We start from the raw sequence: 9,844 nt of genomic DNA on the forward strand, positions 1-9,844 counted from the left end.
CGAGGAGGACGAGGAGGACAAGCAATATTATCTTGAGATGGGGGTTTGTTTAGATGCATTTAGTCCAATCTTGTGAACTCCTAAAACAAGAGAGCACTTATTTCCTGGCTGCCACTAGACAGAGATGCACTGTCATGGGCTCAAAGACAGAGAAAATAACCAGGATCCAGAAAATATAGGTCAGTTTCTACAAACTGGAAAATCCCAACAAAGAGCCCCACCCTAAAGTCCACAGAAGGCTTGCACCCTGCTGACAACAGGATTTCAGCCCAGTAGCTGCAACCAGACTTTCAACTTCCAGCAAAGTTAATTAACCCATGTTGCTTTAAGCTAGTACATCATGGCTGTTGGTTACAGAGACTGTAAAAGATAAGTGCAGTGTAAATACCCACCCTTTTCTTTTCGCTATATATATTTTTGGCTTACAGATGGCCCTTCTTTTATTCTCCAACCTTCTAGTAGTTCTTCTTTGCCTTTGTATCAGATATGTGGGATAAAGACTTTCCTCCATCCCATGATGAACTTTGCCTAACTTAAAAATGTCTTCTACAAATGGAGTCTGTTCAAACTCCAATTTCATTTGGCAAAGAACCTTTATATATTAAGTCTCCATTGACAAAATGTCTTTACTCAGAAGAAGGGACTCAAAGTTACTAAATATTTAATAATTCAGCCTTAAAATTTCCATGTTTTTCCGTGTGTGACTAATGGTAACTTGAGTTACCTCTCTGTTACTGTCTGTCCCAGAGCACAAAACACACAGGGAACACATTTTTATTCCTGTAGTGATAAATTGTATAATCCTATGTATCAACTCACTAAAAATGAACACCTTGCAATAGTCTGAATTTAAACATACTCTGTGGTTTCCTTTCCCCCCCCATATCTTGCTGAGAGCACTGTCTTAAATGTGCTTGTGAGTTCCCCATAGAAGTTAATAGAGAGCAACTGGGTCTCTGTCTACTTAGTAGGCTCTGCTTCCTAGAAGCTCTGAGTTAGATCTAATTAAAGTTTGACACCTTGCAGTGGTGGTGACCTAAGAGTTAGAGAATCGTATGTGTGTCACCTAGTTGTTGCAAAAAGAGAGAGAGAGAGAGAAAACTCATGGGAATGACAGGGTCCATGCTGTATATTCCTAGTGACAGAATTAGAAGCCAACAGATAAGTAGATCATTTTTTTTCCTTTTTCAGAAACGAGCATATTTAAATATTTACAAAGTCACCCCCTTGCCTTCACATTGGCAAACTGAATTATCTGAGTCTTCTTAGTGGATACTCTAAATGAGAGTCTGTATATAAAAGCACTCTGGGAAGGTAAGAAATGCTTGATGTTACCGTAAATTCAATTTTTAAATTATGCATTCATTTTTGTAAATCTTTCATTCCCAGAAGAGAGGCGCCTTATTAGTAGAATGTGACATGCAGTGATGTGATGTGTTAGGAAGATATATGTTTATTTTTGTTGGTCAGCCCTCCCCACACTAGCAGAATTTCATTCGTGGGGTGCTTGGAAAGCTTCAGAGAAAGGCTTGAACCAAATTCGTTCTCCTCTTTTATTTTTCTAAACGAGGAAGTTTCTGACAAGTATGTGTGTGTGAAAACATATGTGTGTGTGCATGTGTATGTGTGTGTGTGTGTGTGTGTGTGTGTGTGTGTGTGTGTGTGTGTGTGTGGTGCTCACTAAAGCATCACTTACTGTTAAGGAGTTTACGGTAACATCAGGCATTTCTTACCTTCCCAGAGTGCTTTTATATACAGGTTCTCATTTAGAATATCTGCTAAGAATACTCAGACAATTCAGTTTGCCAATGCAGAACAATAGTAGCTCTTGACATCAAATTAACTTAAAGCCACACCTTAGGCTCACCTCTTAAAAGACGGGAGGATGCAAATGCATGGTGTCAGCAGTGAACTTCACTTAATCAAAGATGGCAGAAATAGACATAGGTCTCAAATTATACTGCGGAAACAGCAATAATTTAAGATTTACTTTTGTTTTCAATTTTTCCTGTCTGTGTGTGTTTGCACGTGCATATGTACATGTACGAATTTATGCACATGAGAGCAAGGTCCAACAGGGAAGAAGAAGCTAGAGTTACAGAACTCTGGTCTTCTAGAAGAATTGCTGAGCCATCGTAGTCTCAAGAGGAAAAGGTTAGTGTAGCAGCTTTACCAAGGAACTTCGTGGTTAGAACTTTCTTCTTTACCTTTTAAAATTATCTCCCTGGGTCTGTGTGTATGGGGTGTGTGTGTGTGTGTGTGTGTGTGTGTGTGTGTGTGTGTGTGTGTGTGTGTGTGTGTGTTGCATGTGGGCATACAGGCATATGTGTACATGCATGTGAAGGCCAGAGTGGACATTCTTGATGGTTTTCCATGGGATCCTGAAGCCCCTTGATTCAGTTAGGCTGTCCAGCCAATGTGTGTCAGGGACTCCTTCCAAGTCTGGGATTACAGATCAGAGACGTGGTGCCTGGCTTTTGTATGTGCATTCTTGTAGATGTGAACTTGTATCCTCGTGCATATGTGGGAGGTACTTTTCTTACCAAGCAGCAACCTAGCCCCAATTTACAACTTTATGCATCTCTTATCAGACTATTATGAACAATAAGTTATCTGATGAGCGTTGTGGAGACAGATTGTTAGCTTTGCATCACATTAAAATTTCTAGGGCATCTGACTCTCCCACAACAAACTGGGGGCGGGGTTTATCAGAGACACCATGGCTACATTCATTCTCTTTGCTTGGACATTGGGATTGTCTCGGTAACTCCAAAACCACTCAGAGCAAAGACAGAAAGCGCCAGCGCAGAAAGATGTCATCTTCAAACTTGACATGTTTCCCGGGGCTCACAGTTCTCAGATTACCATGTGCACGTGCCTCTTGTGAGGAGCCTTATTACAAATATCCTTCCCTTGGACCCCAAAGCTTAGGGCCTCAGGAGTTTATGATGTTGTTCTTGCACCTGCACATTTAACCTCTTTTCCAGGTGCTACTGATGCACAAGAAATCTTCAGAGCCTCTGTACCAAATTTGGCAATGCCGACGTGCAAAGCTCCTTCACAGTCTTTAAAAGACACTGAGGAAGATCTGTCTATTTTTGGGTCTTGCCCTCAGTGAAAAGCACTTTAGTGAAGTAGGACAGGATTTATCTTTCCTCAGTGATAGTGAGTTTTTCTTTTTCTTCTTTCTTTCATTTCTTTCTTTCTTTCTTTCTTTCTTTCTTTCTTTCTTTCTTTCTTTCTTTCTTTCTTCCTTCCTTCCTTCCTTCCTTCCTTCCTTCCTTCTATTCCCTATTTTTTGAGGGGGACTATTTTAGTTTCTGTTTTAGCTTTCATTCTTAAAATCTCCCCAGTTAAACCAGCAGCCTAACAGCTCTCCAGTTGTGTAAATGCTTCTCCAACTATGTTGCAATGTCTGCGTGTACATTTTTCAATAATTTATTTATTTATTCACTTTGTATCTGGATCACAGTTCCCCTCTCTCATCCTAATTCTACCCTTACAAACCTCAGAGATAGGACTCCCCTCCCCCAGTATCACTCTGCCCTGGGACATCTAGTCCTAGCAGGACTAATCACACCCTCTCACACTGAGCCCCAACCAGGCAGTCCAGTTAGTGGAAAAAGATCCAGTGGCAGGCAGCCGAATCAGAGGCAGTGCCCGCTCCAGTTATGAAAAGACTCACCTGAAGACCAAGCTGCATGCTTGCTGCAAATGTACAGCGAGTTTAGGTCCAGCCCCCACGCATGTTCCTTGCTTGGTTCAGTCTCTGTGAGCCCCCATGGGCCCAGATTAGTAGGTTTTCTTGTGGTGTCCTTGACCCCTGTGGCTTACTCACTTCAGTCCCCTACTTTTTCACGAGACTCCCTAAGCTCCATCTGATGTTTGGTTGTGGGTCTCTGTATCTGTTTCCATCTGTTACTAGATGAGGCCTCTTAGATGATAGCTATACTAGGTTCTTATCCGCAAGCAAAGAGGAGTATTATTAAGAGTGTTAGGGGCTGGCTCTCTCACATGAGAAGACTCTGAAGTTGGGGCAGTCAGTGGTTGTCTATTTCCTCAATCTGCTCTGTCTTTAACCCTGTGCATTTTGTAGGAAGGACACATTTGGCGTTGAAGGTTTTATGGGTGGGTGGATGTTCCTCTGTTCCACTGGAGGTCCTGCCTGGCTACAGAGGGGGCCACTTCAGTCTCCATATTAATTTATGATAGGAATCTCAGCTAGGGTCACACCTATAGATTCCCCAGAGAATCTCCCATGGGTCATGGGAGTGGGCAGGAGAGGGCTTAGAGGTAGAATGTACATTCTCTTTAATTTTTAATTTTAGGTTTTTTTGTTTGCATGTTTTTTTGTTTTTGTTTTGTTTTATAGACAGTGTTTCTCTGTGTATCCCTGGCTGTCCTGAAATTTGTTCTATAGCTTTGGCCTCCAACTCAGAGACCTGCCTGCCTCTAGCTCTGGACTGATGAATGGATAGGCATGTGCCACCATTGTCCTGCTCTCTACATGTAAATTTCATGCTGGACAGCAATATGCATTTGCCTTAGTCATATGCAGAATCATGCTTATTGGAGCATTTCTTACTAGCTCTGGGTAAAGCTCCCACCGTCTCAAGTCACTCCCTAGCTCTGGTGCGTCTCTCACACAGATGCATGAATGCACAAGAAAGTTTCCCTCTAACCACTCCTCCTTTGGTCTGCACTCACACGGTGCCTTTTTTACAATCATCTGTAACTTAGAATCATCTGTGGGATTTTAGCATATACCCAGCAACTTGCCCAGCTTCTATTCTCAAATTGCTTTTATCAGATTAGCCTGTTCCAAAGCAGGAAGGGAAACACCAAAATGATGGGCACTTTGGGTAGTTCTGAAATATTTGAGTTTGTATCAAACCATAACAAGGCTCCATCAAAGTCCTGTCTGAACCTAGGAAAGTTCTGGTCAATTATGTATGGAGAAACAGACTATTCCTTTTCTCCACGAATCGGGTAGGGTGGCTCTATGAGACATGGACAGCTAGCCATTGGTTGGAAAAGTTTTCAAGAAGTGAAGATCACCAAGCCTTACCTTGTTGGAGAATGGGAGTTCGTCACTCACCTCAGTGGCAGTCGGAATGCTTTCTCACTCAATTGCCCATTAGAACTGTCTTCTAACAGGAACACGGAAGGATCCAGAAATGTGAAAACTAATGACAACTCAGAGCTAAATGCTGAAGACACAACAAAGGGCAAATCCTCATCAGATGGGACTTACCTGATTCATACAGGGGATCCCCTTGCTCTGCAAACACCCTTAGATCAGTCATCAAGGAAGACAAAAAGCTTAGCCCCAACTCAAGTCAGGGACAATGTGGGGACATGAAAACAGAGGAGAAAAATGGTCACCACCCTCCTGAGTACCTTGTGGATCAACAGAGCCTTGGGATAAAGAGCTTCTGCCCAGCAGGGAGAATTCATAGCTGCTGTTAGGTTTTGTACACCGACTTCTGCTTTCAAAGCACCTCCCAGAGGTTAACTAGTGTAAGCAATTTTTAACTGTCTGATATATGCCACCCAAAGGGGTCCAATCAATAATTCCTTTGCATGCTCCCCTTTCTCCCCATTCCCTGCTCTCTGTTCTGTTCTTATTTCAAGATCTCCCCACCCTGTCTCCTATAATATCCGGCTTTCTCCTCCTTACCATCTTTCTTCTCTCTCCTCATTCAAGGCCCCTTTTCTTTCTCATTCACTTGAAAGGAGTTGGTTGAATTTTGAGACAAAGGGTCTTGGAACTGGTGAATACAGGAGCCCAGGCTTTGACAAGAAAGAAACGCACAAGAAGATGAGTTCATGGTCATGATGTCCATTTCTCCATTAGATGGTTGCTTGCAAGCAATTTGTGAGACTCCCATACACTGGGCAGACAAACCAGGGCCAATATGCTATTCGGATCTTTCCTTAGAAAGCTAAAGCACACAGCTCTCTCTGCATCTTGAGTATGTTCAGGATGCTCTCATGCTCTCCTGCCAGTCATAAAGTTAAAGCGTAATTCTGTTACAGTGCATCACTTAGTATAGGCATAATCTATCTGCCACATACATACACTACGGATCTCATTTCCATGCCTATGCAGACATCACTAATTGAGCATAGTGAGAACAGCATGTAACCCCTCTGTAGCCACTCATAGTTCACAAAAGATACATGAAACATCTTTGTCATGTTATAGGTAATATGGTCCTTTCATATGTCATACCTCACCATGCTCACAACCTGTCCTATTTATTTCTAACTTCTACCTTTCTTTATGCTATATTTGATTATATTATATGGTATACATTAACAAGATGTCTACAGAGTAATAGCAATGAGTGCTGGTTATCTTACTCCTCTAAGAAGTAAAATATTGCCATTGGGGGCTGGAGAGATGGCCCAGTAGTTAAGAGCACTTAGTGCTCTTCCAGAGGTCTTGAGTTCAATTCCCAGCAACTACATGTTGGCTCACAACCATCTGTAATGAGATCTGATGCCTTCTTCCAGTGTGTCTGAAGACAGATACAGTGTATTAGTGTAAATTAAATAGATAACTAAATAAATAAAAGTATTACTCTTGACATGGATTTATAGAACAATTTCTCCACATTCTCCATGAATTATTACCCTCAAACATCAACAACTATTTTGAGTTTTGTGTTTACTGATATCTTGGTGTCATATATAAGCAAATACACACATACATATATACATATATAATCATATATAGAGATGTATGTGCCTATGTATGTACATACATAGATGGATAGGTATATATAGCTGTTACATAACTTATTATACAAGTGCACAATATATACATATATAATTATATTAGTTTTACTCTTTGCTTGAACCTACAGAGATGATTCGTCCATTCTCACATGCAGTAATGGTTCACAGACTTGTACTGAAGTAAAGTATTATGTAACTGTACACTCTGTCCTAGGGGTTGTACTCTTAAGCTTTTCCACACAGTAACCACCATTAACCTGGACTTCACCAAGGAGACTGGGTTGGCTGGTCAATGTGCTCAGGATCCACCTATCACCACCTCTCAGGTCCTAAGGCGCATGAGGCAAGCACTTCCCCACCAAGTATGGCACTCTCCTGGCACCCATCTATTTGAATCTTTTCCCATGGGAAATTATCCAAAGGCAAAGTTGTGCTGTTACTTCTAAAAGCAAGAATCCAAGTGAGAGATCTGGTCTTGGCACCTTCCTTCTCCGGCGTATTTCTCACTGTTCTGTGCAAAAGGATCTCTCATTGGTCTGGACTTTGTCAATTAAACTATTCTGGCTGGCCAGAGAAGTGCTGGCATCCACCTGTTTCTACTTCCCCCTTAGTGGGATTAGAGGCATGTGCCACCCGGCCTGGCATGGCGTCACCTCCTCATGTTTGTTCAGCGGGTACTTTTCCTCCAACGGAGCTGTCCCCTAAAGCCCAATTTGAATATTTCTGAGCAATTTTATAACTTTTCCTTTATTATTCTTGTTTTCCAATCTTTTTCAGTTTATGAATTTTTATGTGTTTCCCCTTTATTCCCCGAATGACCCAAGCTGGTTTCTAATTCTCTATGTAGCCAAGGATGAGCTGGCATTTCAAATCCTACAGATTCCCCCTCCCAATGGCATGAAGTACAGGGTTCTACGACTCATACCCAGTTTCTGCAACCCAAGGATCCAACCAAACACTCCACCAACTGAACTTAAAAGCAGATGCATACATAGACAGAATTGTGTTAATAGCGAAGGTAGCAGGCAGCCACCAAACCCTAATACGCAGTCACCAAACCCAGTCACGATTGCTGATGCCAAGAAGTGCTTGCTGACAGGAGCCTGATATGGATGTCTCCTGAGGGGTTCTGACAGAGCCCTACTGATACAGATAAGGATGTTTGCAGCTAACCATTGGACTGAACATGGGGAGCTCAGTGGAGGAGTTGGAGAAAGGACTGAAGGAGCTGAAGGGGTTTGCGACCCCAGAGGAAGAACAACACTATCACCAGCCAGAGCCAAACAGAGCTACCAAGGACTAAACCACCAACCAAAGAGCATGTGGAGAGACCCATGGCTCCAGCAGCATATGTAGCAGAGGATGTCATTGTCTGGCATCAATAGGAGGAGAAGCCCATGAAGTCTTGTTTCCCTGGTTTAGGGGAATGCCAGCGCATTGAGTTGGGAGTGGGTGGGTGGAAGTGGGAACATTCTCACAGAAGCAATGGGGGGGGGTTATAGGAAGGGGAAAAGGGAATAACATTTGAAATGTAAATACATAAAATATCCAAAAAAATTAAAAAAGAGAATGAAATGTGCATTTTCCTAACAAATATGAATACTAGCATTTTTTTTGAGTACTGACATTTTGAGACAAAGAACTCTAAATACTAAATAGTATATTCAATCAAACATACTTAGTATAATTTTCAGAAAACTAGAAATACTGCAGCAAACATGGTTTGAGATAAATTGAAAACAAATATGTATGTATAATTGACAAATTAATTTATTTAAAATGTAAAAAATAACAAAGGCAGCATGTACATTAAGACTTGCAGCTAATGAAATGATCTTGGAATTCACATAGTTTAACCACTGTCCATCAGTTTAGAAGCTCGTCCTTCCGACTATTTAAACACGAATTAGGTCTCACCTTACCAGTACTCTCTAGGGACAATTAATGTTTATATTGATATGCACGTTTACCATTTTATTCAATTCCTATTGTGTCTTGGCAAATGGTCTTGAGAATATGTTTTCTCTTAAACCACATTGTTTCTGTGCTTCCGTTTCGGTAGTCTTCCTCCTCTGTGCGTGAATGTGTGTCTGTGCCTTTAAGATTGGCTTTATTTTATATTCCGTAGTGACTGGAGAAAATGCAAACACACACTCAAATTCTAAAGGCAAGAAGCAAGGCCCAGCTTGATATTTAGACAAGAGAATAAGGTATAATAAAAATAACACAACTTTAAATAAGAAGACAAGGGTAAGGTGAAATTTCTTCTTTTGCTCTTGGATGAATTATTCAGTAATATTCATTAATTTATGTGTGAAATAAACATATGGTGCATATCTGCTAATTGCTTGGCTCTGTCCTAGCTGTTCATGATTAAAAACACAAGGCGCAGTTTCTGGCTTCAGTGAGTTCAGTCTATAAGGAGTTTCAGATACATTAATCAGACCTTAAAGAGATAGCGAGTGGGTAGAACATCTACATGTAGAGTCTTAGGAAGACATCCTGGGGCTAAGGAGATGGCTCAGCAGCTAAGAGCACTTGTTGCTCTTAAGGAGGACCTGGTTTCACCTCCCCAGCCCTACATTGTGGTTCACAACTCTGTCCTTCAGTTTCAGAATGTGCTTTCTTCTGACCTCTACAGGCACCAAATCCATACTAGTTGCATGGGAATATATATATATATATGAAGATATCCTGAGTTTTAGATGGAAAACATGAATAGTTGACTTCTTAGAGTCTGTGTGAGCAAAAATGGGGAAAAGTATTTCTAGAGAAAGAAAAAAGGAAAGAAAAGAAAAACCAAAACCACAAAAATGGAAGAAAAGTTAACAATGACGAAAACCAGAGTAGCATGTTCAGTGAAGTAGTAATATGGAGACAAACCATGGATGAGCCCCTAGCTGTCAGAGACAAGGTTGGAGGTTTGAGGGTGGACTAGGCCATGAAGGGCCATAGCCGCTGGGCTGAAGTGTTTGGACTTTATTGTGTGGGTCATGAAAACTCCTTAAGAAGGTGAGATGCTAATGGCAAGGTCATGTTTGGGTTTCAGATGGTTGAGGCCAGTGGGTGTCAAGTGGACAGATGGGGGCTGGGATTAAAT

This window comes from Rattus rattus, chromosome 5 (genome assembly GCF_011064425.1).
Source record: "Rattus rattus isolate New Zealand chromosome 5, Rrattus_CSIRO_v1, whole genome shotgun sequence".
Classification (NCBI taxonomy): Eukaryota; Metazoa; Chordata; class Mammalia; order Rodentia; family Muridae; genus Rattus; species Rattus rattus.